At 36.4% G+C, this 13,440-nt stretch overlaps 1 protein-coding gene across 9 annotated transcripts in view; it reads right to left on the minus strand.

Moving 5' to 3' along the window:
* The window catches only part of Rdl (Resistant to dieldrin), a 230,395-nt gene that overhangs the window by 85,050 nt on the left and 131,905 nt on the right, over positions 1-13,440 (minus strand). The gene's annotated exons all lie outside the window — the stretch shown is intronic.

A 13,440-nucleotide genomic window follows, 5' to 3' on the forward strand; every position in this document is an offset into this window, starting at 1 on the left:
GCATACTACGCATCATTACTTGAAAGGCTGAAGGCAGAAATTGTGGAAAAACGCCCACATTTGCAGAAAAAAAATCTTGTTCCACCAAGACAATGCGCCGTCTCACACCTCAACGATTGCCATGGCAAAAATCCACGAATTACGGTTTGAACTGCTTGATCACCCACCTTACTCACCAGATCTAGCTCCGAGCGACTTCTTTTTGTTCCCCAAGTTAAAAGTTGCACTCGGAGGACAGAGATTTTCATCAAATGAGGAAGCCATCACCTTTGTAAATAGCTATTTTGCAGAGAAAGACGGCAAGTACTATTTGGACGGGCTGGAGAGATAGGAGCATCGCTGGGAGAAGTGTATAGACTTACAAGGAGACTATGTAGAGAAATAAAAATAATTTTGAGGAAAAAATGCCTTATATCTTTGTCAGGTCGGAAACTTTTCAGACCACCCTCGTACCTTTGGCCGCCCGGTACGGGTTTACATGCGTTGCCCTTTTCTACGTCGCGGTTAGCGCAGTCATAAGAAAATAGTAGCCCTACACGATCTACGTCACAACCGCTGTCGCCAGATCAACACTTGTTCCCCCTCTCTAATTTTCCTTTCTACCGCCGCTATTTCTTTTCTGAATGCACACAGTGCAGTGGTTCAATCTAGCTACTGGTGCAAACTAGACTATTCCCTGCTAATACTATTAGTAGACAGAAAGTTAATGCCACTGAATATCAATTTATGAATACTAAGCTGAACTGTTATTAATAATGCTGAGCGCATCTATAAATTAGGCCTTTATACCTGGACAATTAATACTCAATATACATTGTTTACTCTATAAATGTCCCAAATACCTAGCCAATACCCCCATTGCCGCGAGGTATACCTCGTGAGGGTCCATGAACCGAGGCCTCTGGAGCTTCGCTCTCTTTTTCTACGTTCGGCGTGGATCAAAGAATATGTACTATCTCCATGGCCGATTTATGTCCTTGGCTAGATCCATGGTTTGGACATATACCGAGTAAACACTGTATTTATTGAACTAATTGTAAGATTAAGAATATATTTGCTACATGTTTTCCCCAAGAATAGTCTCTCACGTAATATAGTCAGTTCGTTGGTACTATAGTCAGTTGACTCGAGTATTTCATGTTAGTGCCAAGTTAAATTAAACATCCTAATATCCTTTTCCTTTGGGGAATTGTTATAGGGAGTCGGACGAGTTACAAAGAGGGCCGAAGCCTCCTAATTTTACGGACGAATCAGTACCCGAAGAGTTTCTGCGGGTTTTGGAAGTTTCGCAGTTGGAATGCCAAGAAAATCGATCATCGCGACAGGGCGAGGGAATTGATAGGGGTTGTTTTCGGGAGTAATTCTCGCGGACGGCACACTTTTCGGTGTCTCGGATTCCACGGCATTGTCTCCCGCGGGAAAAGAGCAAGAAACCGCAGTTGTGGATGCCTCGGTGGGTCACCGTGGCTCGGGGCCAGCGTCAGGAGTCGGATCTGGAACTGTCCCAGCACGGGATCAGGAACGGAATGGAAATGAATGCACGTTCGAACCGACGCGACGCGCGACGGCGAATAAATAAAGGATTTGTGTTTACTGTTCCCTCTTCTGGGCGTGTTTAGAGGGCACCGAATATGAAATTTTCCGTCGGAATTCTCCTGAATAGTCTCATTACGTGCTCTTCAACGGTGAATTCTATTGTAGTTTAGATCACGATATATTTTTGGTTATAATACTTTAACATTTCCTTACTACTATAGAGGGTGAATCACCTGAGACAAGCCATCCAAACAACTTCGACATTTTTTAGATGGGAAGAAATGTTTCAGGCAAAACTTGTTTGGATTCGAGGGCCTATTACGTGGTGTACATCACTTTTTCATGTGGAGATACTTGATAATCTCCTGATTTGAAGGTCAACTTAGTTTTTTTTTTTAATGGAACCACATATTTTTGAACTCCTACGATTGTAGCTCTTCTCGAGACAATTTCAACGATGTAGTCATTCTAGACAATCAAGGTCATTCAAGGTCATAAGCGTAAGAAAGATGAAAAATATAAATTCTCTATAAATGCTTACGTAATGGGATCTTCTCAGTTTTATCAATGAAATCGAACTGATTTCATTAGTCCAAAGCAAAATATCTGTTTACTATTCACACTTCGACGATACGCTTGAGACTAAATTTCTGCAACTTAAAACTCATGAGGGTATTCCATTTCATAAGCATTTGTGGTGAATTTCTGTCTTCAATCTATTTTTACGTTTTTAACCTTGAATGACTTTCAATGACTATATCGTTGAAATTGTCTCGAGAAGAGCTACAATCGTAAGCACAATCTAATCACCTCCACCCGGAAAAAGTTATTTACACCAGGTAATTCACCTCACGAAACCAAACAACGTTTGTCTGAAACATTTCTTCCTATCTCAAAAAGTGTAGAAGTTATTCAAGTGACTTGTCTTAGGTGACTGGCCATGTATAAACTTACAAGAGTGTTTACTATTCAATATTTCTGTGCATTTTGATTTACAGTGGGCGATCAAATTATTATGTAGAGACGTAAAAGATTCCGGCGTTATTGTAAAATCATATGAGAGTCAAATGTACATATGTCTATATTCTTTCCACAAGTTAACAATACTTTGCTAAAATTTTAAGTTTTATCGTAACCTGGAAATTTATTTGATATAAATCCGACATACAACGTATGAGAAATGAAAGGGAGAATTGAACACGAAAATTGGCGTAATATTCAGAATGCTTTGTCAGTGTTCTGAGATGGTACAAGAAATTAATAACGTTAGGAAAAGATAACATCGTTTGTCACTTTCACTGCATTTTTAATCAAAATCGATTGACGTTTACCTTAACCGTGAAAAGGCTTTTTTCGCTCTACTTTGTCGTTCAAGTTCCTAAGGTTACCGTGTAAGTTATTATTAGACTGCGGATTTTATACATTAATGACCAAAATGAGTAGATCAAATGCAAAATAGTAACAACTTTTAAAGTATATAAAAACACTGTTGTGTTATTTTTAATTCATTGATATTATTAAAATTCTTATTATTTATTATCAAGAAAATATATAAATGTCTACGTAACTCCATTCGTAACTCATACAGACAATTTCTGTTTTCTATCAAAGAGTTAGTTATACGTACAGTGGCTCACGAAAGTGTTCGAACGCCCTTTAAAACATTATAACTTTTTTAAAAATAGGACCAAACAATCTGACTTTTTCTGAGCAGTCAGAATAATTGGTTTACCAAATGACATACAAATAAGATCTTGAAAAAAATTGCATATGCTAAGAGTTACATGAACAAATAAAAAGGGCACTTTCCAAAACTGTATTATTTGAGCCCTTAATGAAAAACTACGATTTTCACCATTTTTAACCACTTATAGTTCATGTGTGTATGTGTTAATCAATTTCGATGAAATTTTCAGCATGTGTATAAATAACATAGATCTACAAAACGCATATTTTAAATTCTCATTGCGGACTCAAATAAAAAAGTTCAAATCCATGCCTTTTTTAATTTCTCATGTAATTCCTACCAAATGAAATTTTATGCATTTATAGTAAAATTGAGTAGGTGAAATTTAAAAAGCAGTACTTAACAAAAGCCAGGCCCTTCTGTTTGATTTCGATTGTTTGCAATTGACAATGAAAATATTTATCCTGCATAAAGTTCCGTAGTCTAGTTATTAAATTTGGGTGTTACTAGGGTTTATTTCTACATCTAACGCTTTCCCCGACAATTAATGAAATGCGTAACAATTTAGTAGAAACGATTCATTGACCCCTATAAATACACTATGGGGATCGTTTGATAGATCGTTGTCTAAAGACGACAAGCTGGATTTCTGCGGTTCAATTTTGAGTTTGCTAGGCGAGAGTGGCCGCGATTCCGGTGATCTCGCGTAAGAAATGCAACGGCGCCGGGTGTCTCGCGAACGATCGGATCGGCACGACTCGCGGCGCGGCGCGTCAGAGACAAGCGAGAATTCGAGATCGCCCCGCAGCAGGATCGGTGACAGCGGAGACGCTCGGCTGACAGAATCAATGTTGAAATTGTAATCGAAGGTAAAGAACTGTGGGGGAGCGTAGCCGGAGCAGAGATGCCGTTAACGGTAACCCGTGGCAACCCGTACCGCGCGTCCCAGCATCGATCCAAGTTTTATCGAAGCGCCCCAGCCCCGCCCTGCTACCGCCGGGACCCAGCCGAAAATTTGACTTTATCGTGGGAATTGAAAACCATCGATTCAACCTTTATGACACTCAAGCCGTGCCCAGCTCCAGTCCCCAGCTGTATCCGTAAACAAATTCCGGCTATCGGATTCTTCGACGTCAGCTGGCGTCCCCTGGCCTTGCCGATAGCTAGTCAATAGACCAACTTTTCTACCCGAAAGGACCAGTATCGACAAACATGCGAGGCTCCTGTATCGTTCCTCGAGGTAGACTGTATAAACTGACGATCGTCGGAAGATTTTTCATTAACACTAAACCTACCGGTCAAATGACCGATCCAGATTTCTTATTTTACAAATATTGTAATTATGTATAAAGATGCTTTCGTGGGAAACGATTAATACCACGTACCACGTCATGTGATCGGTTTCACGATTTTTGATTTTATAATTATCGAAGTTACAAAGATGATTCCATTACGAATTATTAAATTAATTTCTTCATTTAAGCACATGTAGAATATATTTCTTAACGCGTGTTGTACGTGTTATAAAAATTGCGAGAAATTTCAATAAATTCAGTCTTGTAATTTGTTGACAGAACAATCGCATTTTGTGCTCGATACGATTAGTATTCAATATATACATTTAGTAGAGCACATATTATTATACGAACCCCACGAAGTCGAAATAAATTCAATCTTCAATCATTTTTATAATTCCACATATACCAGTTCTACTTTTAAGGCTCGGTAGGTTTAGTGTCAAACCGTTTCGCCGAATATTACCAGCCCCGGCCACTAACATTAGCAAACCAATCAATTAGTAAAGATACGAGTTCTCAGAGACCGTTTTACATTTAACGTAAAAGTACGGCCGGTGCCTCCTTAAAATAAGCTATCCGTTTTTTTACGGAGAAGGCACACATTTTTCAATCCTCGGAATACTCGATGCCAGTTTCAACGACCTTGTTTCATCTTTCAGGCAACCGACGAATCTCAGCTCGTGAAAAAATGGGAATTTTGACGCATTGAAATTATTCAATGCTACACTGCACCACTTCTAATGCTTAAAGTTATATTAGGCGTAGAAATTAATTCATAGATACGGATTACTTAAAAACAATTGAAATGCATTCTAACCTTCAAAATTAATCTCCACCAGTTTCTATGCATTTACACCATGTTAGAATTAATGCATCTTTAATATGTTGATTAAAAGATTTGGATTCAAAATATAATCACAATTGATTGACTGCGCACAATAATATATCGGGCAAATTACGTTACAGTTTTGGTTTCTCTAACTGAAAAAATTGTGGGAAAATGTTATTTAAAATGAGTTTTTAAGTGATTCAATGAATATCACATTTTTTAAGGTGTTTAATTAAATTTTTTCAAGTGCCCTTGCATCAGAACGCTATACATTCACGAGCTTTCGGGCAGATTGTCCGGCAGTGTATCAAAGAATATTACAATACTCTAGACTCTAGACGATAATTGGCCTTGCCAGACCCGTGTTTTGGACATGCAACGTATAGGACATGTACATTTACATTCCTGGGTGACCGGAGCCTCTAGATCTTCGCTGTCCTTTTCTACGTTCGGTGTTGATAAAAGAACAGTATTTCCTGGCTGATATATGTCCCTGGCTAGACCCGTGTTTTGGATATACATCGAGTGAACACTCTACAGCAGGGATGGGAATTTTTGTCTAAATCGAGACAAGACCGTACCCACCATAGCGCCCACTGTCCCCTTCCAGTAAGCGCCATTAGCGTGGGGCAAAGAATACGCGAGACACTAGCGAACGCGACGAAGGTGCGCGTTGTATGAAAAAGAGGGTGGTGGGAGAAGCAGGCGTTTGATTACCGTGCCCCTCGCTGGTCTATAGATTATCAAATTTTGAGTTGTAGAGATTGGTGGGTTCATTAACAAAACTTGATGGTGTAAAAAATAATTGTGTGTCGATTTGGCATTTTAACACAGTGAAAAGTGTAAGAGATTTGTTATCTAATGGTGTGATGCACCTAGATGACCGGTTTATACTGTGTCAAAGAGGACACTGGAACTATCAGATAAACGGGATAAGTATACAAAAATATGCATAATGTATGCATGATTACTGCGCGCTGTGATCCGGAGTTAACGCGCATATTATTCAAAGCATTCTGATTTGAATAGGTTCAACATTTTGAAGTTCCAGTGACGATTTGTTAAAAGTTCATGAATTATTATCTCGAGAGGTGCTCATTCTAGAATCCTTAAAGATAGCTTCGATTCATTCGTATAAATAAAATTGCGTTTTAACATTCGTATCTATTAAAATGTTTATTCATCCGAAAAGTTTTGAGTACATTTTCTCATTGAATTCTATGTTTTGAACGATGATAATTTATAATACTTTTTACATTCGCATATGTTATCACACCTATTTTCAGAGTTGGGCAAATTTTATTTTAAATAATAAATAACAAATTACAAATAACAGGATAAATAAATAACTGAATAACTGAATAAAGAAATAAATTTGTAATTTTTAGACAATTGTTTACACAAATACATTTTTTATTATTCAAACAATTGTTGTTGTCAAGTAATAATTTAAATGGAAATTTACTTAAATGATGCCCACATTTGCCTATTTTGCAATAAATGATAAGAACTACTCGTGAAAGTATACGATATTGTATCTTTTGAAATACTTATTTTTGCAGCGATTAACATTTGCCCCATTAAAACTGTTATTTTAGGTATTATTGACACTCGTTTCGATGGTTCCCGAGCGTAAGTGTAACTCTATTAGTCTTAATCCGGAATGAAATGGTTGCGCTAAACCCAATTTAGTACTGCTATATATATTACCATTATTCAGTATTGGAGTTTATATTAACTAAAATACGTTTATACCACGAATAATAGCCGTAGAAACTCGCAGACATAAATGAGTACGTGTGTCTTCACTATAGTTTGAATTCTATTAATAATACCTACATAATTCATCGATTTCCGTTTATATGCTTTTAACGCTATTAAAGTTAAACCCGTTAATACAAATTCTTAGATTCGCGATAATTTATGTTTGATTGTTCAAGCAGATGTAATTCAAGCAGACGTAACGAACGAATTACAGAGAAGCGTTTTGTTTTTATCGGATGTCAACTTCGATTCAATTTAATTTGCAAAAAATTCTTAGTTTCATGATTAAATTTATATTTAATCAAATCTATTCATTATGACAGTATATCAGCTAATTTAATTGAAGCACATAACGAACAAGTTACAGAGGAGTCATTTCTTTTCATCAAATGTCATCTCCAATCTAGTTTAATTCGCAGAGAGTTCATTTGGTTTCATGATTATTTATATTTCATCAAATTCGTCCATTATGATTACACTGCTGATTTTATGCATTTATGACGAAATTGAGTACGTATAATACAAACAAATTTGTGAAGAAACTAGAAAAATATAATTGTTTTACTCTCGACTTATTAAAATTATTTAATAATTTCTTTATACTTTATATTATTATAATTTATTTCTTAATACTATACCAATCAACGTAATTCAAGCAGTATAAATATACAGAACGAACGAATAACAGAGGACTTTTTCCTTTTTATCGGATGTCAACTTCAATCTAGGGTAAGGAACCCAATTAATGTGGGGGGTACTAATTACTGAGCCTATATTAATTATACTTATTTTTAAAGCATAATGAATATTAAAAAGGAGATATATATAGGGTGTCCCACAATGTTGTACTTCCTTGAAAGGGGTGATTCCCAAGGTCATTTGAACTAACTTTTCTCTTTGCGAAAATGTTTTCCGCGGCTTTGTCAAGAAATTATTATGGAGAAACGCGGACCAATCAGAGCTCGGCTACAGCGGACAGATTTCGGCACGGTTAATGCCAACACCACGCTCAGCGAGACCTGTCGGTGAGCCATAATCAGTCCGCTGTAGCTGGAACTCTGATTGGTCTGTGTTTTTCTTTAATAACTCCTTAACAAAGCTGCGGAGAACATTTTCGCAAAGTTACTTCAAATGACCTTAGGAATCAGCCCTTTGAAGGAAGTACAACATTTTTGGGACAACCTCTATAACATATATATTAACTGATTTTAATGAACAAAATTTAATATCTCTTCTTTAATATTCATTATGCTTTAAATATAAGTATAATTAATATAGACACAGTAATTGGTACCCCCACTGTAATTGGGTCTCTTATCCTAATAGAATTCACAAAAAAGTTAGTGCAAGAATACGTGAACAGCGTAGAAGAGTTGTTCGTGAACTTTGCATTGAAATGTATTTCTTTAACGTTCCGGCCGGCACAAGATTTCGTGCATATTGTTTCTCTTTCAGGAGCGTAAACGTCATCGACCGGCCCAGCGGATAACTCCATCCAGCGGGCTTCGAAAAATGACGCGACGCGACGAGACTTTTCATTCCATGTCCGGCTCTGGCTGAGAATTTTCACGACGGCAAAGTACACGCCCACGAGCTTGCTCCCTATTGTTCCGAATATTCTTTTCTGTATCGTTCGCGACGAAAGAGTAAGCGGCGTCAAAAATATTTCCCGGAGCGTACTACCTCTTCTACATTGTCGTCCCGCTTTTGTCCCTTTGTCGCATCTCGATCAACGTTTCCGGACCGTTTCTCGTTCGTTACTCTGCCGATTTTTCTACGGGCTCTTTTCTTCCGCTCGCGGGACATTATTCTGTTAAAACCTATTCCATTTCACGCTAACGAAAAAGTCCCGATCCGTTCCCTTCCTTTTATTATCGATCTACGTTCCAGCACTGTAGCCACGTTTTCTCTTTCCAACAGTTTCTCAAATTTTCTTTCCTCTTCGGATCGAAGCACACGTTTGAAAAATTGGTTTCCCGATATTGGTAGCGTCTAAAGTCGACTTCTCGTATTTTTATGTATCGAAGCTCTGATTTTTATGTCCCCGTTCAAGAAAGAAACGATTGCTTATGCGAGTAATTCTCGACACGATGCTGCATTCGCTACGAAAAGGACTCCCGATATGTCCAGTCCGTGCAACGACTATCAGAAATGCGTCGAGAAAGCAGGTATATGCGAAAGTGATCGAATATCGTTTGCAAAACCTCGATTGATCCATCTGTACACATTCGCGCTAAGCATTGCAGGCCAGTAATTATGTGGAATAGGGATCGCCTTATCGGTCTCACAGGTCTTGGCAAAAAAGTCTACATAGATTTCGTAATCATTGATTAACCTTTCATTCATTACCAATTTGATTTCGATATATTTTGAAAAATGACGATGCTTCGAACGGTTGCTTACCGAAAAACACATATGCAGGGTGTCCCGGAAATGTACTATTTCGTTGAAAAGGGTGATTCCTATGGTTATTTAAAGAGTTATTAACGAAAAACACGGACCAATCAGAGCGCGGCTGCAGCGGGACTTGTCGTGCCGCGATTTGTCTGGTGTAGCTGCGCTCTGATTGGTCCGCCTTTTCCTGTATTAACTCCTTAACGAAGCCGCGGAGAACATTTTCGTAAAGGAAAAAGTTGTTTTAAATGATCGTAGGAATCACCATTTTCAATGACATGCTTCAAAACCCCTGTGCAGTGGACCCAATAAGTATTTGATCACTAAATTTCCGTTCCTCGAGGAATTGTTAATATATACAGGGTGTCCCGGGTGTTTCCGGCAAAGCTAACTAACTTTTACCAAATTCAATTTCATTTGTTTATAACTTTGTAGTGGAGCGTTTCTAACCGAACTTCAAGTAACATTTTTTTCTTATTTCTACTTGTAGAATATGCTCCCGTAGTTTTTTCCGGAAAAACCCGGGACACTTTGTATATACTTGAAATATGATAATTTAAAAAATTAAATTAACAATAATAAATTATAGTTTATATAGTTCAGTTTAGAACTCGAAGCCTTTACTTTCGCAGGCCATAATTCATTTTTTTCTATGATATTTCTGCATGATATAGCAGGTGATAAACTGAGGGCACGTTTTCGGTCGAAAGTGCTACAAATTGAATCGTCTGAAAAAAGATCAAGAAACTTTTTCTCTGAATAAATCTATTACAGAATTAAAAATTGAATCTTCCCTTTTACGACAACTGCTTAAACCTTAACCTACGATTTTTTTGTTTTTGTTGCACGGTGTACCTTGTATTATTGCAAAGATGGCAGTACACTTTTCATTCACAGGTCAATAAATCGACTGGAAAAAATCGCAAATAAAATTGTAAGCACTCGTTGTTAAGGAGAAGCTCCAATTTTTCAATTTACGGTGGTTTGAATCACGAGAAATATTTCTCAATGTTTCCACACATGTTTCGGTCTGCAACATTTTCGACCAAGAAAGAGTCTCCAGTTTCGCAGTTGCTGTATCATGCAACAGTGTCTTACAAGGAGAGGTCACAGTGATTGGGTTGGCAATTTTAATCAAACTTTTTCTAGTGAATCTAGAGCAATAAGAAGCAGACCCATGTCCGAACGTTTTTAACAATACTCATTATTTGTAAATATTATTAACATTCAATTTTATGATGTCCAAAAAATTTCTAGACATACTAGCAGCGGTAGAATACTGAACTTGTAACCCAAGATTTCGTGTTCAAATGTCTCTTGAGATTAATAATTTACTTTTATTTTTAGGGTTTTTCATGATGTTCTAAAATATTTTTTTACTTTCAATTTTTTATTTTTATTTGGAGTTTCAAGTTTTGTCTTTAAAAATGTCTTATTTTATCTTTCTTGTAATCTTGTCATTTATTTATCGATGCAGTTGTTATTAGCGCAACTAGTTTTCCAACGCGAACCAAGTTTGCCTATGTAATTCATTAGCATTCATAAAATATTCATACTGTCGAATATATTTATGTTTCAAATGTTTTTATGAAGCATACCATGCTATGCACTGTCCATTTCCTGCACAATATACATATATAACTAGTTGCACACATGACAACTGTACCAATAAATAAATAGTAAGACTAGAAAGAAAGGAGAAAGAAAACATTTTTAAAGAAGAGAAACAAATCTTAAAACTCCAAATGAAAATAAAAAAATGAAATTTTTAAAAAAGTAAAAAAACCATGAAAAAACTGCTTAAAAATAAAAAAATTATTAATCCTAAGAGAGATTTGAACACTTAACCTTGGGTTACAAGTTCAGTAATCTACCGTCGCTATTATATCAAGATATTTCCTGGATATCATAAAATGAAACGTTAATAATATTTATAAATAATGGGTATTGTCAAAAATGTTAGGACATGGGTCTACTTATTATTGCTCTAGATTCAACAGAAAAAGTTCAATTAAAATTGACGATCCAATCACTGTGACCTCTCCTTATTAGATAAAAATGAACGATGGATCGCAAAAGTACAAGCTTCGATTTTTAAACCGAGTCCAGTTTCTATAATAATTCAATATGTAGTGTTCAAATACTTTTTGGGTCTACTGTAAATCAGGAACACAAAACCGTGAAAAATTGTATTGTTAAAGTTACTAACATTAATTCAGTTTTATACATCCACGCTAGTTGTTTGTAGAGTTTCAAATGGTCTAGCTTTCGGTTTATTTATATTTTCTAGTAGTTAAAAGCATCGTCATTTGTCTCAGAAGCTGTCTAACCTTAAACAATAAATAAATTTGAGTGGGTGAGTTCTGTAGCTGCGATGAAATGGAAAACGGTTTCTGGTGTCTGATAACTTGTTCAAAGCAATATTTTGAGCTAACTGAATAATTTTGCAGTGTAAAGATTAAAACTTTTACAATTCGCAAATTGTTTAGAAGTGTTACTATTACGCGTCGATGAAAAATGATGTGCGTATGTGTAAAACCTCATGGATGATCCTGAAAAACATTAAAAAGTAATATTGTTCCAAGAATTATTCTTTCATTTGTTCCATGTAACCATTTAAAATACACAAGAAACGTTCCTCATACCATCACAGCTACAGAAGACAATTACGTGGTCTGTGTCGAGCTAAAGCACCCTGTATAACCGCCGCTCATTGTCAGCTTCAGTTACAAACATGTACGCAAATATATTTTGAATACCATGTATTGTGTCATTTCAGGGCGTTCCACAGTTCATAGCTTCATTATTGTCATTCGCGAGCCGTACACCGTGACTGCACAATCCCTGCGAATGTCTCGATTATTTACTTCCCGTATTTCGTGATTATTTTTTTTTTTAGTTAATCCACCGGTTTCATCACTTTGTATATCAGAGTATCGATTGATTAACATAAATAGAATAAACTTGAACAATCTTTTTCATTCACGTATATTTAATCGTTTGAACGAGTTAATTGGTTTTCGATTGATTGCAAGCGGAGGACAAATAAATTCGACCGTAATTAAAAGAGGCCATTGTTAGCGTGTACTGTGGGAAACCTTCGAACTCAACCAAATCCAAACCGAATGAAACCTAATTTGAACGTGCACGGAATACAAGACTCGGTATTAAAACTTCTATAGCATTTACTTTTGAAACTAAACATAACTCAGACTGAATGAAATCTAATTCGGACTAATTCGAGCAATACGACGCATAGTATTATATGGAAATATTATTGTATTCATTTTTTCGATTAAACGTAACTCGGACATCGTCAACTCAAAGGAAACGTTTTTGTCGCGGTAGTATCGATACAAAAAGTTCTCATTAGAAAAAAGAGCGCGAGGGTTCTTAGCAATATTTAAATTAAAAATTTGCTAAAATATTTGATCTGCTATTAAAATATCTGCTAATTCAATCATTTTTTCGACATGCATGGGTTCCGATACGCACTTTGTTTTGATAAAGAATAAAAAATTGCGTCGATTTGTGCATAAAAAATATACGCCTCCATTAAAACAAAAATCAAAGTTGTCTCCTTTAAATCTCCTAAACGCTTCCACTTATAAAGAAGTCACATGCCAATCTGCAGAAATAATTTTTTGTAAACAAATCTGACCAATATCTGTTGAAACAATATACCAAATAGTTTACAAGTAATTTTGGTGACACACTGAATCGCCCTGTATATACTACATGCCGTCACCCCATAGACAGTAGCGTCGCATCGATAAGGTGATCCTTATTCTTTTATAAATAATTACCGATGGATCGTGTCTGTTCTCCATGGAACGAGAAATTATATCGGCGACTGTTATCGCTTTAGAATGATCGTGGTTTTGCGCGCGATATCGACGCTACCACAGGATAGTCGAATGATTCGAAATATA

This window comes from Halictus rubicundus, chromosome 6, assembly GCF_050948215.1.
Source record: "Halictus rubicundus isolate RS-2024b chromosome 6, iyHalRubi1_principal, whole genome shotgun sequence".
Classification (NCBI taxonomy): Eukaryota; Metazoa; Arthropoda; class Insecta; order Hymenoptera; family Halictidae; genus Halictus; species Halictus rubicundus.